The sequence below is a fragment of the Capsicum annuum genome, chromosome 6 (assembly GCF_002878395.1).
Source record: "Capsicum annuum cultivar UCD-10X-F1 chromosome 6, UCD10Xv1.1, whole genome shotgun sequence".
NCBI lineage: Eukaryota > Viridiplantae > Streptophyta > Magnoliopsida > Solanales > Solanaceae > Capsicum > Capsicum annuum.
In genome coordinates, this window is record NC_061116.1 from 36,478,831 (window position 1) to 36,496,127 (window position 17,297).

The window sequence follows — 17,297 nt, forward strand, 5'->3', positions numbered from 1 at the left end:
TAACAAAACCATCATAGGGACAATTTGGGTGTTCAAGAATAAGTAAGATAAAGATTGGACCACTAACAGGAACAAGGAAAGGCTGTTGTTTAAGGATACAATCTGAAAGAAGAAATTAATTATGATGAGACCTTTTTTCTGGTAGCAAGGCCAGAGTTTATCAAAATTCACATTGCCTTTTTTGTTCATATGGAGATCAAAATCTTTTAAATGGATGTTAAAAGTGACTTTCTTAATGAGTTTCTGAAGGTGGAGGTCCATGTCAAGACGCCCCTAGGAATTGAAGATGTTGATAATCTATTTCATGTGTTCAAGTTGGATAAAGACTTGTATGGTTTGTAACAGAATCTAAGGGTTTGGTATGAAACGTATTCAAAATTTCTATTAGAACATATATTCAACAGAGGATAATTGGTAATACTTTATTTTTGTAGACTAGGGGAAGAAATCTTATCTTAAATCAAACCTATATGGATAATAACCTCTTTTAGTCTATCCTAGATTCTCTGTATTATGAGTTTGGTAAGCCTATAAGTAGTAACTCTGAAGTAAGTATTATGGGAGAGCTAAACTTCATCATTTGTCTATAAGTGAAGCCATATGAAAATGGAATCATGATAAGCCTATAAATGTATATAAAGGATCTTCGGAAGAAATATAATGTATAGGATGCAGAGAAAATTGACACCCCTATTGGGAGATCATCTAAGTTGAACAATGATGAACCTGATCCCTATATGAATAAAATAATCTTCGAAGAAATCATTGGTTCATTATTCTATCTTACTGCAAGAAGGCCTGATATTGCATTCAATATTGGTATATGTGCAAAGTTCAAATCTTGTTCTAAAGAGTCACATCTCAAGGAAGATAAGTAAATCCTCAAATATCTCAAGGGAACCCCAAACCTAGTTTTCTTTTGTCTATTAGGTGATAATTTTGAATAGGTTGAATATGGTGATATTGACTATGAAGGGTACATGGTGGATAGGAAAAACACTTTTAGAATGGCTTATACTCAGAACTGGAAAGCAAAATTCAATGTCTTTTTCTATAGCAAAAATAGAACATATAACTACAACATTATGTTATGCTCAACAACTTTGCTTTAAGTATCAACTTGAAGATTTTGGGGTGATGAATGACATTGTATGTATCATGTTTGAAACACTAGTGCTCTCAATATGTCTAAAAATCTAGTACAACACAAGAGAACCAAGAACATTGATAGTAGACATCATTTTTTAAGAGATAATATGGAGAGAGGATTTTCATGATGTTCTTTAGTACAAAAGATCAAATCACTATTATTTTTACAAAGCCACTTAGCAGGGAATAGTTCAAAGGAATTACTTAATTCTTTGTTTGATGAAGCCTAACTAATCCTTTTTGTTACCTGGATAACCACTATTTTGGCTAGAAAATTGATTACAGGTATCCAGGTAATCGTATACTCTTGTAGGTCTAAAATCTTGGTAGAAATAAAACAACACTCTTGGTAGAAAGGAAATAGTATGAAAGAGAATGGAGATAAGAGAAATACAATGTAGAAATATAAATTTCAAAGAGGACTTGCTCCCTCTAAAAGATAGTCTAACCTTCATTACTGTTGAAATTTTAAAATTAGAACTTTCACTACAACGTCAACGATCTCTATTCCCTCCACTTTGTAATATTAGTTTATTAGATAACGACCAAGAATTATCTTATTTCTCTACTAGACACATTCATCTTACTTTTCCAATCATATCCATTCATTCCTTTTCAAAGACCCCTAAAATCTTTTCAAATATTCATTTGAACCCTTTTTATTGTTAGTGACTCCCTTCTTAACTTTCGTTCAAATTTCAAAAAATCATTTCCCTACTCTCCAAGTATGTCTTAAACAAACTCTATTTAAGCCCTTACCTAGAAGAATTAACTCCATCCTTCATTATTCAAATAGAAACAACACCTTTAACTAAGGAATTTTGTAAACCCTATGATAGAAACTCCAGTGTCAGTTCCCTCCTTCAATTTCCCAAATCATTAGACATGGAAGGAATCTTTATTGCCCATTCAATTCACCCCATAGATGGGTACTCAAAGTATTTTTGACAAAACTATTAAGGATGTAATCTGGAAATTGCAGAGGAAATTTCTAGTAAGTAATCATCTAAAACAACTTCTTTAGATGAGTAAGAAGGTATGTATGTCACTATTGAGAATGAAACTCCTACAATGTAAGGGGACCTAAATCAAGAACAAGGTGTAATAGTGGTCCAAGGTAAAAAATTTGTAGAAAACATTTGGGTGAAGGATGTCGTGATGTCTAAAGAGACTGTTGAAACACTTTATGGAGTAATGCCTTAAGAAAAAGGAACTTTTTCAAACATACTGGCTACAAGTGATAAACTCATTACTTTGATAGAAGAAAATGACACTGCTGGGAGATGGGTTCGAGTTAGCATACCTAAGATATAATTTTGCAAGACTGTCAACCAATTTAATCATAATTTATGAAAATCATAAGTTCCCTTTCTCTCACTTCCTCTTTATGGCCGTCGAAACCTAATAGCAGAGTTGGTTGTTGGCTAGATACCTACGGTGGTTGGTATTACGCTTTATCTCTCTATTTAAAATTTTCTAGCTTTGAAATATAATACAAAAACTTCCACGTCCTTTAACCCTAGTTTGCCTACTAAGAAACTTCATTTAAACATAGTTGCTAATGTGGAACAACAAAAAAGATCAATCTCAAGAACAAAAGGGCAAATCATAAATTGGATGCGACATATAAAATGGATAGAATCGAAGGTGGACACCATGAATCGAATTAAGAATCTCCACTTTGTAGTAATAGGAAAATTCACTTAAGAATGGGGCAGTTTGGATGAGTTTTGACAAATCGTACCTCAATAGTATGACATAAAAGGAGAATGTCAAATTGGCCCTTTTTATGAGTAAACATCTTTAAATGCAGCTATCACAACATGAGGACTTTATTAATTTGATTTCTAACGGAGCTTTGTACATTCAGTGAAAGGATAGGTATTCCTATCTTATACAAACATTAATATAACATGTTAGATTCAAAATTAATAAAGAGATCACTAAGGTGATAGTTTGGATATTGTTTCCCTGTATGTTACCTATTTATTTTACTAAGGAATGTACATTTTCATTAGCCACTACAGTTGGGAAACCTCTTCAACTTAATGTTGCCACAATTAATAAAACAAGACCATATTGTGCAAGGGTGAATATATTAATTTAAAAGGTAAAATTTCAAAATCTATAGTAATAGATATTAAAAATGAATTCTCTCGGGAGGTGAGGTCTGAAATGATCACTATCAAATATGACTAAATTCCTAAATATCAAGGTGACTGTAAAATCCAAGGACGTGTTGTAGATCAATGCAAAACAAGCATCAAATTTAAAAGTGGAGAAAGAATGGAGGAGGTTACAGAGGAGAAACTTGATAAAGTGGGAAAGGTTAAAAAAAGTAAACCATGCATTCACAAATTTCAAAAAGGAAAAGCTAGAATTTACTCTAGTGGTAAAGTGGTTGAAGATCCGGGCAAATGGAATATTGTTAAGGATTGGAACCCAAGCAAGCAAAGAAAAGTTAAGACTATTCTTCAACTGGAGTATGGTAATAGATTTAAGGTGCCATGGGAGATGGCAAGAAAGGGTGAGTAATCAGTTACCACAAACAAACCTATCAAAGTTGAGAAAAATGTTAATACTTCTAAGGATATAAAAAGTTCAAATATAACATTAGAAACTTAGTTAGGGAAAACATCAACAAATTGGGTAAACAAATCTTTTGGAAAATAGCAAAAAAAATCTCTAGCAACCATAATGGACATGCATGTTACATCAAAGCAAACCAGTGAAAAGAATAATAGTGATAAAAGTAGTAGGACATCACAGTCCAAAGAAGGATAGCGCACATAAAAGGCAAATGACCCTAAGTTGTCTCGTAATTGATGAAAGTGTGACTGTTATAACAAAAAAAACTTGTGAGAAGCAACATTATAATGATGAAAGTAGTGGAGCATCACAATTAGAAGGGGAAGAGATTACAAACAAGGAAAATGAGAAGGCAACAGAGGTTTCTCGCACATCTGCAAGGGCAACAATATCACGTGTAGCTATGGATATTAATATTGCAGCAACAATAGGTCTTCTCAGTAATTCATCAAGTATAACTAGTGCTCACAAGTTAGCATTAACATCAGCAATTCCTGATACAGGAAATTCAAATGTTATTAAAAGAATTGGTTCAGACTACCCATTTGGAAAAGATAATCCTGCAGACATACTTTTTTCAGAGAGAAGGTATTCAACATGCATTGGTGATGATTGTTGTGATATTAAGGCAATAGCAGAAGCAGTTCATGTCGCACAGTAAACTACAAAGAATTAGATGGAGGATGAAAATTATGAAGATGTATGTTTCAAAGTAGTATAATATATATTGCTAATGCTAGAGAAAATTTGGTGGATAATAATATAGAGAAACAAAAATAAAGGCTATTATGATTATCCCTATAATATTTTAGATTGATGACTCCAATGTTATAAGTTATTTTTCCTCTAACGGAATGTTGTACGATATTACATTACATAATATGGGAATGGATGAAGAAAAGGATTTGGGTCAAATAGTAGGCCTGATAAAGGTAGAAAATTCAGAGGATATTTATGAGGATTATCCCATAGATGCAAACCTTTCACCAAGGGTATTAAAGAAATTCAAAAGGGGTCAAATGCAAGAAAATGTAAAGAATTCTCAACCAACCAGAATGAAGCCTAAAAGATTATCAACAATAAAGAAAAGATGGAAGCTTTAATTTGAAATATTAAATTAGTGAGGACTCAACAAAAATTTTACAGGGTTCAAATGTTAAATAGTTATCACAAGTTTTCCTTTATTAGCTTACTTGAACCCTTTTAAAATAAAAGAAATATTAATAAGTTCTTGAGAAGGTTGAACATGCTACATGTGTTTCAAATTATAATGATAAAATCTAGATTTTCTTTAATTCAGAGTTTGAACTTTTTGTTTTGAAGACATAAAGCAACAATTGACCTTGAGGGTGAAACAACAAAATCAAGACCATATTTTCTATGTTATCTTAATGTATTACATAAGATAGGTTGGTGCTATGGGATAAGGTATATCAACTGACAGATAACATAAATTTTCCATGGTTAATAGGGGTGACTTTAATGTGGTTAGAAATCCAAAAGAATAAATTGGTGGTTTAACTATTTTTTAGGAAAATCATGAAGACATGGATAATTGTATAGCAGCCTGTCATATTTGAAATTAAATTTAAGGAGAGCATTTTCATATAGTGGCATGGTAGAGCACAAAATGATCGTCTTGTTGAAAAATATATTGGTTGCTTACTAATCAAGGGATGTAAAATTGGTTCAACTTTATGAAAGCAAAACATTTTTCAAGAATAGAATCTGATTATGATACTATGCTTTTAGTTCTTGAGGAGAGGGTGAGAGGATTGACAAAATCTTTAAAATTTTTCAAATTCTTGACTGAAAAATGAGACTTTCATGGAGTTTATGAGACAATATTGAAAAGTTAATGATTCTCAAGGTCCCATTTTGGATTTCAAGGAAAATATCATATGAGTGAAGACTGCCTTGACTAAATAAAGCAAGGATATTATAGTGACATTTTTAAATAGTTGGTTATTAGGAAAGATATAGTGATGATCAAAGAATAATTATTCAAATAATATCCAAGTGTTTAAAATAGAACAATACTTCAAAAGTCTCTGAGCTTTAAAATTACTTACATTTTGAAGAGATAAAAATACCAGATTTTTTCATAGTATTGTGAAAGGCAGAAAGAATAAACTCCAATTTCGAATGATCAAGGACAGTGATGGTAATTGGTTGGAGAAAGAAGGAGATGTAGCAACATAGGTAATGGATTTTTACTCTCATTAGTTCATACAAGATAGGGATGCTACATCTTTTTCTTTGTTGCCTCATATTTCTGAAGTCATGAATGATAGAGAGAATGCAAATCTCATTGATTTACCATATAAAGAAGAAATCAAGAAGATTATTTTTATTCTCAGTGGTGATATCTCAAGAGGTCTAAATGGCCTAGCTGGTAGGTTTTATTAGATTTGTTAGGAAATAGCAGGTCAACATATTTTTATTGTTCAAGGGTTTTACATAGCTAATACTCTTCCTAAATCTTTCACCCATACTAATCTAGTTCTTTTGTCTTAAAAAGATCTATTTAGGTCTTATTCAGACTTAATACTAGTTAGTTTAAGAAATTTCATCAAGAAAATCAATTCTAGAGATGTTCGTAACAGAATTAAAGATTTGTAACCTAGGATAACCTCATCTAACCAGTTAGGTTTTGTGAAATGTAGAAGCATCATTGAGAATATGCTGTTGACTCTGGGAATTGTAACAGATATCAAATGAGTAGTCAGCCTGCTAATGCAGTTATTAAGCTTGACATGGTCAAAGCATATGATAAAGTCTTATAATTATTTCTAGTGAAAGTTCTAAAGTAGATGGGTTTCTCAGAATTGATGGTTGACCTGATTTGGAGAATTATATCTAATAATTGACACTTTATGTTTATAAAAGGTCAAGCTAAAGTATTTTTTCACTCCACAAAAGGAGTAAAGTAGGATGATCCATTATCTACAACTTTATGTATTCTATCTGCTAAAGTTTTATCTAGGTCTCATAATGCTGCTTTTGATGATGATATGTATATAGGGAAGATTATCAAAATGAAGTAATAATATTAATCATATGGCTTATACAGATGATACAATCATTTTTACATCTACCAACAAGTATTCCTTACAGAAATTCATCTATATTCTACAAGATTATAGGGATCAATTAGGCTAAAATGCAAACAAGGAGAAACATGGTTTTTACATACATCAAAATGTTAATGTTGATGATAGAAAACTAGTAAAGGAATATATAGGGATGAATAGAGGAAATTTTTCTTTGATATATCTTGTATGCTCTGTATCTCATTCTAGATAGAGAAAGAAATATTATGCTACTCCAATTAATAAGGTGAAATCAAAACTTTAGTCCTTGAAAGGTAATATGTTGTATTAGAAAGGTACAAAAGTTTTAATTACTAGTGTGCTATCTTATGGAGGCACAAAATTTTTAACTACCTGTGTGATACAAAATGTTCATATGCATATATAATCACCCATTGTTCCTCCTGAATGACTTATTAAAGAGCTTCATAGAATTTCTGCAAAATTCTTTTAGAGCAACAAGGTTTCAGGAAAAAGAAAGCATTGGGTAGCTTGGGGTAAATTTTTTTTCCTAAGTGATGAGTGGTAAATTTGTCACTTATTAACATCCAAATTTGTACACACTACTATGGTTAAATTGTGTAAATGAGATAAATATGTCATTTGAAAAGACACTAATTCCCATGGTTTGAAGGTTTTATAGGTATTTGGAAGAAACCAAGTGAAGCAAGATAAAAAGAGAACAAAAACAACAAAGTTAGTGCAAAATCTAGAAAATCTAGAGTAGGGATCGACCCTTAGTTACTGCAATCATAGTCTCAGGGTCGCGATCATGACTATCCAAGACTTGGTCAAATCTTGGTGATCGCGATAGGTTCACTACGATTACGGGAGTTGCGATCGTGATCCAATCACGATGGTGCAGAAGTCTTTCATAGGCAGATTGGTAAATTCACACAACTGGTTCTAATTATCAAAAGGGCAAAATCCTTACACACTTGAGGAATTTTTCAACTAGAATTCAATTTTTGTGTGGAGAAAAATCCGAATAATTGGGGGAAAATAATTGTTACTAAAGTTTTCAAGAGATTTTTAATTACAACTTGGAATTGAATTTGATATTATTCTTTCTTCACGTCAATGGAGGCATTGAATGTCACTTGGGTATATCTCTTTCTCAATTTTCATGAGTAGCTAAATTGCATTCTTGAGGTTATGTTCAAATAGGATGCTAATATGTATGGGTAATGATTATTAGTTCTAATTCTTATTTAACGATGTTGAGTTTCGCTAATACTTGATTGTTGAATTAGAAATTATAGATAAAAGCTCCAATTTTCCTAGATCCCACATCGTCCTTGAAAGAGGGATGTGGATGATGAGTATTACTGTACAATAAAGTAGATTGTATCTTTCTCCTTAATATTGTCTTAGAAATAAGGATTATTTATGAGTTTGCTATGTCTTAGGCATCATCCTAGGAATAGGGATGCCAAATTAAGATTTTAGGTTGTTTATTTTGACAATAAGGAATTTGAAAAAATTCATAGGTGAAATTTTGGTGTATTGTTGAAATACTAACACCATAACCTCTAACCTAGCCTACCCATTTATTCATTTACTAGAATTAGAATTATGTTATCATGCACCCATACACTAATTGCCCCTAGGAAAGCATAGCCTAGAGACTTTTTTCTCATTAGAATTCAATAAAAAAAATTGTTTCCCTCATTTAGTATCACAATTTAATTTTGTTCAAATAACTATTAAATCATACCCCTCCCCAAAATTTAAATTATGTTTAGCTTTAAGTTTACATTGCGGGTCAATGCTTAGTGACTTTTAACATCCATAGGAATCAAAGACTAAAAATTACACTCCTCGTGGATTTAACCCCTACCTAAGTTGGGTTATTATATTCACAATAATTGTCTTGCCCTAAAATAATATAGTAAGTTGAGCATGATCAAAATGCTGCCATTGTCGGGGAGTGAAACTCAGTTTTTACTTGTGTGGTTTTATAGAACTTTGGGTTTACTCGAAGTGTTTGTGATTTACGATGTTTGTCATTTTTATTTCTTTAATAGGTGAGTTTAATAGTGTCCATGACAAAATGAGTGATAATGGAAGCAATGCTAGGACCTTTGATGGTCCTCTTGATGATGAGGACCACCTTTATAATGCGGGGCGGGCTAGTACCATCTGCATCCCACTGAATAAAGGGAATGGGGTTTTCCAAATCACGAGTGTAATGCTTCATATGCAACAAATTAAAGGTCTCTTTGGGGGTAAATCTCAACCCAAATTTTTATTTGAAGAATTTTGTGGAGTTTTGGGCCCACTTTTATATCACTCACATCTCATAAGAGTCCATATGGTTATGCCTCTTCTTGTTCTCTCTAACGGGTAAGGTAGTGTTGTAGTTGAGGTCTCTTTCCGCCAATCCATCACATCATGGGTGAAACTTACCAATGCTTTCTCAGATCAATGTTTCCCACTATAAAAAATGTTGTAATTGCGGGATGAAATCAAAAACTTTTATTAACTCAATAGAGAGCCTCCACATGAAGTTTTGGAGAGATATAATGAAAAGCTTATGCATTGCCCTAACCATGAAGTATCGGATAAAATGCTCCTCTAAATATTCTATAGAGCATTGGACCAACTAAACCAGATCGTAGTGGACAACACATCCGGTGGATCACTTTTGAGGTTATGTATAGAGTGGCTTCTACTTTGCTTGAACAAATCACAAAGCAAAATAGGAGGTGGCACACCCGGGATACTGAGGTAGCCATGAGTTCTACCACCAAATCAATTTTGAACCAAAAAACAAACAAAGAAAGAAGAAGAGTAGGAGGAAAATGTGGAAAAAATAATGACACAATTAGACCTCCTTACAAAAATATGTAATGAGTGTACCCGCAAAAATGGTCAATGCCATAGTCTCTAAAGGGTATGATGAACATAAGGAAAAGTCCTTATATGAAGAAATTAGATACTTGGTAAAATACTCAGGGAGTTCCCATCCAGCCTATCAAAGGCAAGGTGGGAACCAAGGTTAGAATATTCGTGATCGATAAAGGAAATAGTGTGATAGAGATAGAGATAGTGATTAGAGGTATAAGGGAAATAAGTATGAAAGATATATCCCCCCTCTTACATGACCGAGTGAACAGCAAGGATTCAAAAACTGTGGATCTCAAAAAGTCCAAAACCAAAGCTGTGCTTGCGATAATCTTGATGAGAACTAAAAGGACCGACAAGATGTTCTAAGAATTAAAAGGAGAATTTTCTCAAATCAACCAAACGATTTTATCACACTCCACTTCAATTAATAAATTGGTGACCCAAATTGGCCAAATCTCAACTACACTTAATGTTAGGCCCAAAGGTGGCCTCACTAGTTATATGGTGGAAAATCCTTAAAACGATGCTTATTTATTAGTGATTGTCACACGAAGAGGTAAAGAACTTGGTACAAAAGGGGTTGAGGTCAAAGAAAAGTCTCTTGATGATCAAATGAACACAAATAAAAAGCATGTGGGTGAGTCTAATGATGAGGCACCAAAGTCTCAAGAAGGAAATAGTGAAGAACCTATGATAATTGAAGAGACGGTTGATAAGGAGGGAGCTCCTAAAGTGGTTAAGGATAATGAATCACAATATGACCCCTTATTTCCAATGAAAATCTCTCATTCTTTCCCTTAAAGACTCAATAAAAATGAGGAGAAATGTCATATCTAAGAAGTTCCTTGCTAAGCTTAGCAATCTTTCAATTAATATCCCATTGCTCAAAGCCATTCAAGAAATTTTGGGGTATGTTAAACTAATAAAGACATTGATTTCCAAGAAATGACTTGTGGATGGTGAGACCATTGAGGTGACTTATGGTTGTAGGGTTATCATGACTAGTTGTTTGGCGGAAAAAAAAAAGACCTGGGACACTTCATAATTCCTTGCACCATTGGGACACACAAATTTGATAGTGCCTTGTGTGACCTTGGTGAAAGCATCAATATAATGTCATATACAATATATCAAAGACTTGGTTTGGGTACTCATACTCCCATAATAAAGAGGCTTTTGATGGTGGATCACTGTATTAAAAAATCGATTAGAGTTTTGTATGATGTGTTGGTAAAGGTCGACCATTTTATTTTGCTGGTAGATTTTATAGTCCTTGATTATGAAATCAACCAAGAAATACCCATTATTCTTGGAAGACCCTTTTTGGCAACCAGGAGACCAATTATTGATATAGATCAAGGGAAAATAAAATTTTGGGTTCAAAATAATGAAGTGTCCTTTCAGGTATGTAAAATTGAGAACCAGCCAATGGAACTATAAGTGGTGTCTGTCATTGATGTGATGGACATAGAAGTAGATGAAGATTTTAAGAATATAACTTGAAGATTGAAGAACGTCATGACGTGATGATAAACTAGGTACTAGGGAAGGCAACCCATAAATGCCGTGAAAATGTCCCGTATCCTTTGAATTTTAATTGTTAGAGTAGATTTCATTTTTATTTGTGATTAATCCATGTAATTATGGTGTTATAAGGTATTTTGAATGATCTTAAGTAAGGAGAAGTGTAGTGAATTTGAGTAGTGGGATGTGTAGGGGAAAACAGAGGACTAGAAATTATTCTTAGTTATGGTGATCGCGGTGTCTATGCTATCGCAATTGCAAATATTGTGTAACCACGATCACAGAACTTTGACCGCAATTACTTTCATGATTGGGTTAAATAAATAGTTGATCTATATTTTCCCCCACATTCCCTTTCAAATTACTAACAATTGCACCCATTTTTTATTGTGTTTTGGGCATCCAAAATTATATAAGCATCTCCTTTGCATTTCTCAATCTAGTATGTACTTCAAATTCTTTCTTTTGTTCTAGTATATAGGCTTTAGAACTCATGTATTAGAAATGGACTAAAATTATGATTTGCATGCTAAATCCGTGGTTTAATTGTACTTGTTGGTGTATTTGGATGTTGTTATTGGTGTGTACTTTGATGGGGAATTCTTGAAATACCCTAATTTGTTCAAAATTTATAGAAATAGTATGTGCATAGCAAGTTTTAAATTAAATGCCCGAACGAATTATGTACTAGTTTTCCCATGTTATAAAGGCATGATTGAGTATCTATGGACTATGTTTCTTGCTCTTAATGTAAATTTTTGATTTGGAACAGAAATTGGCATTGAAATTAGAAGTTTTATGTCTTGAGAAATTTGGTCCGACAAGCCTTAGTTTCCGTGATCGTGGTCATAGGAGTGCAGTCGTGGCTTAGTAGCTTGCGATCACGGCATTTGAGGCTGCTTTTGAACCAAGAACAAAAATCCTTCAAATCTATTTCTTGCCCAAAAATTATCAAGACACCATCCCATTAGCTTAAATAAATAGCATAGCCTAGTTTTTGCATGTAAATGTTGATAATTAATGTTGTTGCAGTTTTTTGATGTTATTAAAGCTAAATATGAGAGATTATGACCGAACGCGCTTCATGGCCCTAGAAAAGCCAAACCTTGTACTATGCTGACCTCCCCAAAACAAAGCTACTTCCAGAGAGGGGCATATGCTTGGATAAGGTGACAAAAAATATCTCGGCATTTCATGATAGATTAATGGCCATCGGGTGGACTTAAAAATACAACTTGAGGTAAAAATCTTAAGTTAGGGGTGGTTAATCTTTAAAGAGGTGACCTTGGGCCATGGTATTGTAAGTGGGTGCCCAAAAGCTAAGTAAAGAACATAAATGAAAAAGTGAAAAAGAAACAAATCATCAAAAGAAGGAAAAACATAGGTTGCACAAAAGAAATAAATGAGAATAAAATGCTTTCAAAGAAATGGGTGCAGCAAGGTAGTGAAAGTAGGCACATATGTGAAATTGAAACCAAATTAAGTGGTCCATGGTCCAAAGTTTGATTGAATAGTGTGATGTAGATGTTCGAGGGGGATGTAGTCACTTTGTTCCCAAATGATATCATACCTTTTCTCGAGCCTACATTTCAAGCTTGAAAAATTCCTTCGAGATCTCCAATCAAGTGTATTCAAAATAGTGGCGATTAAAAATAAGGGCAAGCATATGGTATGATACTTGTTCTCATTGATAGATTCTTTATGAGAGTGAGTGCTAGCACTTAAATCCCTTATTGCATGATAGATACTTTGATGTGTAGGGTTTTTTTTCGTGTGGAGACATGTAGACTAATTGAGGCTAGTGAAATTGTCATCTTTCGAAAATGAGGTAAATGAGTATAGTTGAGTTGGTATCAATGAAGAGTCACTTCTAGAGAGTTACTGATTATTGTTTAGTTGTTCTTTGAAGTCTTTTGCATCCTTGAAAGTGTGCTTTATGTTAAACGAAGTTGTGAGAATAGATTTTTCCATGCTTGAGAGCTACTTATTCGTGCTAATCAAGATCGAAATCATTGTGATCATTTGGTCATATGAATAGTCTTATATTTGCATGGTCTCATTAAGAAATAAGTAGTGTTTCTTGAGGACAAGCAAAGATTTAAGTTGGGGGTGTTGATGAGTGGTAAATTTACCACTCATTAACATCCAAATTTGTGCACACTACTATGGTTAAGTTGTGTAAACGATATGAATTTGCCATTTGAATGCACTAATTCCCATGGTTTGTAGGTTTTACTGGTAATTGGAAGAAACAAAGTGAAGCAAGATGAAAAGAGAACAAAAAAGGCAAAGTTAGTGCAAAAGCTAAAAAATTCGAAGCAGGGATAGACCCTTAGTTACCCGATCACGGTATGAGGATTGCGATCTCGACCAGTCAAGCCCTGGTCAAATATTGGCAATCATGATAGCTTCACTACTATCGCGGGAGTTGTGATCGCAATTAGCTAATGGCGATCGCAATGACGAGGAAGTCTTCTAGGGGTTGATTGGCAAATTCACACGGTTGGTTCCAATTCTAAAAAGGGCAAAACCCTTACACACTTGAGGCATCTTTCAACTAGAATTTAATTTTTGTGTGGAGAAAAACCCTACTAATTAGGGAAAGATAAGTGTTGCTAAATTTTCCAAAAGATTTTTAGTTACAATTTGGAATTAGATTTGATATTATTCTTTCTTTGCATCAATGGAGGCATTGAATGCCAACTTGGGTATATTTATTTTCTCAATTTTCATGAGTAGCTAAATAGTATTCTTGGGGTTATGTTTAAATTGGGTGCTAATGTGTATGGGTAATGATTGCTAGTTCCGATTCTTAGTTAATAATTTTGGGTTTCACTAATACTTGACTGTTGAATTGGAAGTTATGGGCGAAAGCTCCAATTTTCCTAGATCCCACATCATCTTTGAAAGAAGGATATGGGTGATGAGTATTAGTGAACAATAAAGTAGATTGTAGCTTACTCCTTAACATTGTCTTAGAAATAAGGATGGTTTGACGGTTTGCTATGTCTTGGACATTATCCTATAAATAGGGATACCAAATAGAGGTTTTGGGTTGATTATTTTGAAACACCCATGAGGTATTCGAAAGAATCCACGGTTGAAATTTTATTTTTTTGTTGAAAGACTAACACGATATTCTCTAATCGAGCCTACCCACATATTCATTAACTGGAATTGGAATTGTACTCTTTGCCCTCATTTAGTATCACAAGTTCATTTTGTTCAAATAACTTCTAAATCATACCCGCCAATTTAAATTATGTTTTCCTTTAAGTTTGCGGGTCAATGCTTTGTGACTTTCAACATCCATGGGAATTGAAGGCTAAATTACACTGCTCGTGATTTCGACCCCAACCTAAGTTGGATTATTATATTGTCTACAATTGCCTTGCCTCAAAATAATAGAGTAAGTTGAGTGTGATCTCTAAGCAAGAGGGAAGTCTGGGATTTAGATTGATGTTTGAGATTTCTGAGGCCATGTATCCTAAGATATGGTGGAAATTTAGGATCCAAAATACGATGTGGAGCAATTTCTTGTGGAACAAATATTGTAAGAAAAATATTCATTCCCTAGTGCAGCGCAAAGGCAGATCACAAGTGTGGAAGCATATGATTAAGCACAGGAATAAAATTAATCAATTCATGTAGTGGGAAAATAAAGGAGTTACTTCTTCTATATTGTTTTATAACTGGTCTATGTTGGGCTCTTTATTTAATAAAGCTCCAGAGGTAAGTACATGTCATACTATATCTGATATTGATGTCTTCCTAACTGCTAATGGTGATGGGATTATGATATAATGAAGGATTTTCTACCTGAAAGCATTATAGAGCATGTGTAGGTGCATTTAAATCATTGGAGGCTTGAAGATTAGGGGGATAGACCATGGTGATCAAAAAATGTTCAGGAAAAATTCACAGTGAAAATTGCTTGGGAATTGTTGAGAAAGAAAGAAGAAGAGTCTAAACTTTTTTAGAAGATGCTTGTGAAGGGAATTCCTTTAATAATTTCTTTCGTTACCTGTAGGGTGTGGACTAATAGAGTTTTTGTAGCAACATTTATGTCTCTTTGGAATCATAACATTTCCCAATTTTGTCAGTGTTGTGAAATCTCTGTAAGGGAAACTATGGATCACTTGTTTATAAAGGGTGATGTTGCAGGCATTACAAGGCCATGAATTCAGGTGAGGAGATCTATTTAGAAGTGGTGGGATGCTCATGGAAATGATAGACAAAGGCCTACCTTTAATGTTGTTCGTAGTGTAATTTTATGGTTCCTACGTCAAAGGATGGACATGTACTGCATGAAGGTAGGTGCTCTACCAGGAAAGTTATATGGGACATTATAAGTACTATCATATTGTTCATGAAATGGAAGTTTGACTACATTTAAATACCAAGCAATTTGCTCCACGCTATTGCATTATTGGATGATTACAGGCCTAAATTTACGACTAAAATTATGAGATAGAGTGCCCCCCCAAGAGATTTGTGGAAATGTAATATGGATGGGGCATCTAGAGGTAATCAAGCCCCAGTTATGTGGCTTTTGTGTTATAGATCAAGTTGGAAATCAAATTGGTGCTAAGGGGTTTAAGATTCCTTATTCTACAACCCTTGTAGCTAAAGTTGTGGCCATGAGATAAAGTTTGCAGTATTATTTTGATAATAACTTGCTAAATGTTATCATAGAAATAGACTCACTAAACTTGTTTCATATAGTTAATGGTGTGTGAGATATTCCCTAGAGTGTGAAAATGGAAGTAAAATCTATTAGGAGATTGAGGTATTTAATGTCAGTAAGAGTACCACACTCCTTAAGGGATGAAAATACTCTTGTTGATCTTTTTGCTAGCCTAGTTTTTTTATTTTGCAGGTGTTTACATGTTTAAACATTTTCCAAGTTGCCAAGTGTAGGAAAAAGGATCATTAATTTGGACAAAATGAGAACACCACAACTCAGAATCAGACAAGTGAGAGGTCCTTAAGGAATTAAAGAGCAGTCAATGTGTGTTTAACATGAGATGGTGATTAAAATGCAATATAAATAAATCCTTGACGTCTCATGTAAGTTTTATTAATTAACATAACATGCACTTGGTGAGAGCTTTGAGGTGTCACATATGATATAAAACCTGGACTAAAGAGTCACATGGAGCATTCATAATTGCCATTTTTGTTTAAATCTCATGCATTCATTCATAATTGCCATTTTTGTTTAAATCTCATGCATTTTCAAGTTTTATCGACAGTCACAATACTATAGGGTCAAGTAAAATCTTATGTGTTTTCTCTATTTAAAATAGTGGGTTGAAAGTTTTCACCCTATGGTTGACTTAGGTGGCGGTATTGAATCTAACATAAACTCCACTCCAATAAATTTAAGTTCCGGGGAAGAAATTAATACGCACTTGGTTTCTTTTTGGAGCAGCTGCAACAGATGTGGACTTTTCAGATCTACACAGCATTGAGATTCCTAAACAAAAATTAAGTCATTTCATGGTGTATAGAGACTAAAGAAATACATAGAAGAATCAGATACTTAGCTTAAAGAAAGGATAGAAGCTCTAATCGATAGTTCATTCAGTTTGCAAGGATCTAGAGGCAGATGGTGGTATCAATTCCAAATGGGATTCAATTTACTGTCTTCTTGATTCAAGCAAAGAAAATGAATTGTCAAGTATTGCTCAATCGTAAAGCTTAAATTGGACTTAAATCAGAAATTTAAAGCACAAAAATATCACCTGTAAGTAGGATTTTAAGTTAATTGACAGCTTAATCAGTCCTTGGAACCTGAAATTGCAGATTTGGTTGAAGTAGCCGAAGCATCCACTGATACTCCAGAACTCGCTATTTCCCAATTGTTTTTTAAATTTTTTGTTGTCTTATGTTAGGATATATTTGGCTGGACAAACGATTTGGGCTAAACTCTGTTGAGTTTACCCACCTTTGTGCATATAATTTTCGTTAATAAAACAACCCAATGGGTCTTTTGTTTCAAAAAAGTGCGGGTGAATCTCACAATTTCTCGCAAATGCTTGAGCCATTTGATAGTCCTCCCAAGTATCATTGGACTCTTCTGTCCCATGT

At 33.7% G+C, this 17,297-nt stretch overlaps 1 long non-coding RNA gene across 1 annotated transcript; it reads right to left on the reverse strand.

The window, feature by feature from the left end:
• Positions 1–3,953: 3,953 nt before the first annotated feature.
• LOC124899684 lies at positions 3,954–16,830 on the reverse strand. Its single transcript, XR_007057022.1, has 2 exons — positions 16,619–16,830; positions 3,954–4,232 (listed from the first exon to the last, which is right to left on the reverse strand). It is a non-coding gene; the product is annotated as an uncharacterized LOC124899684 (long non-coding RNA).
• Positions 16,831–17,297: the final 467 nt, after the last annotated feature.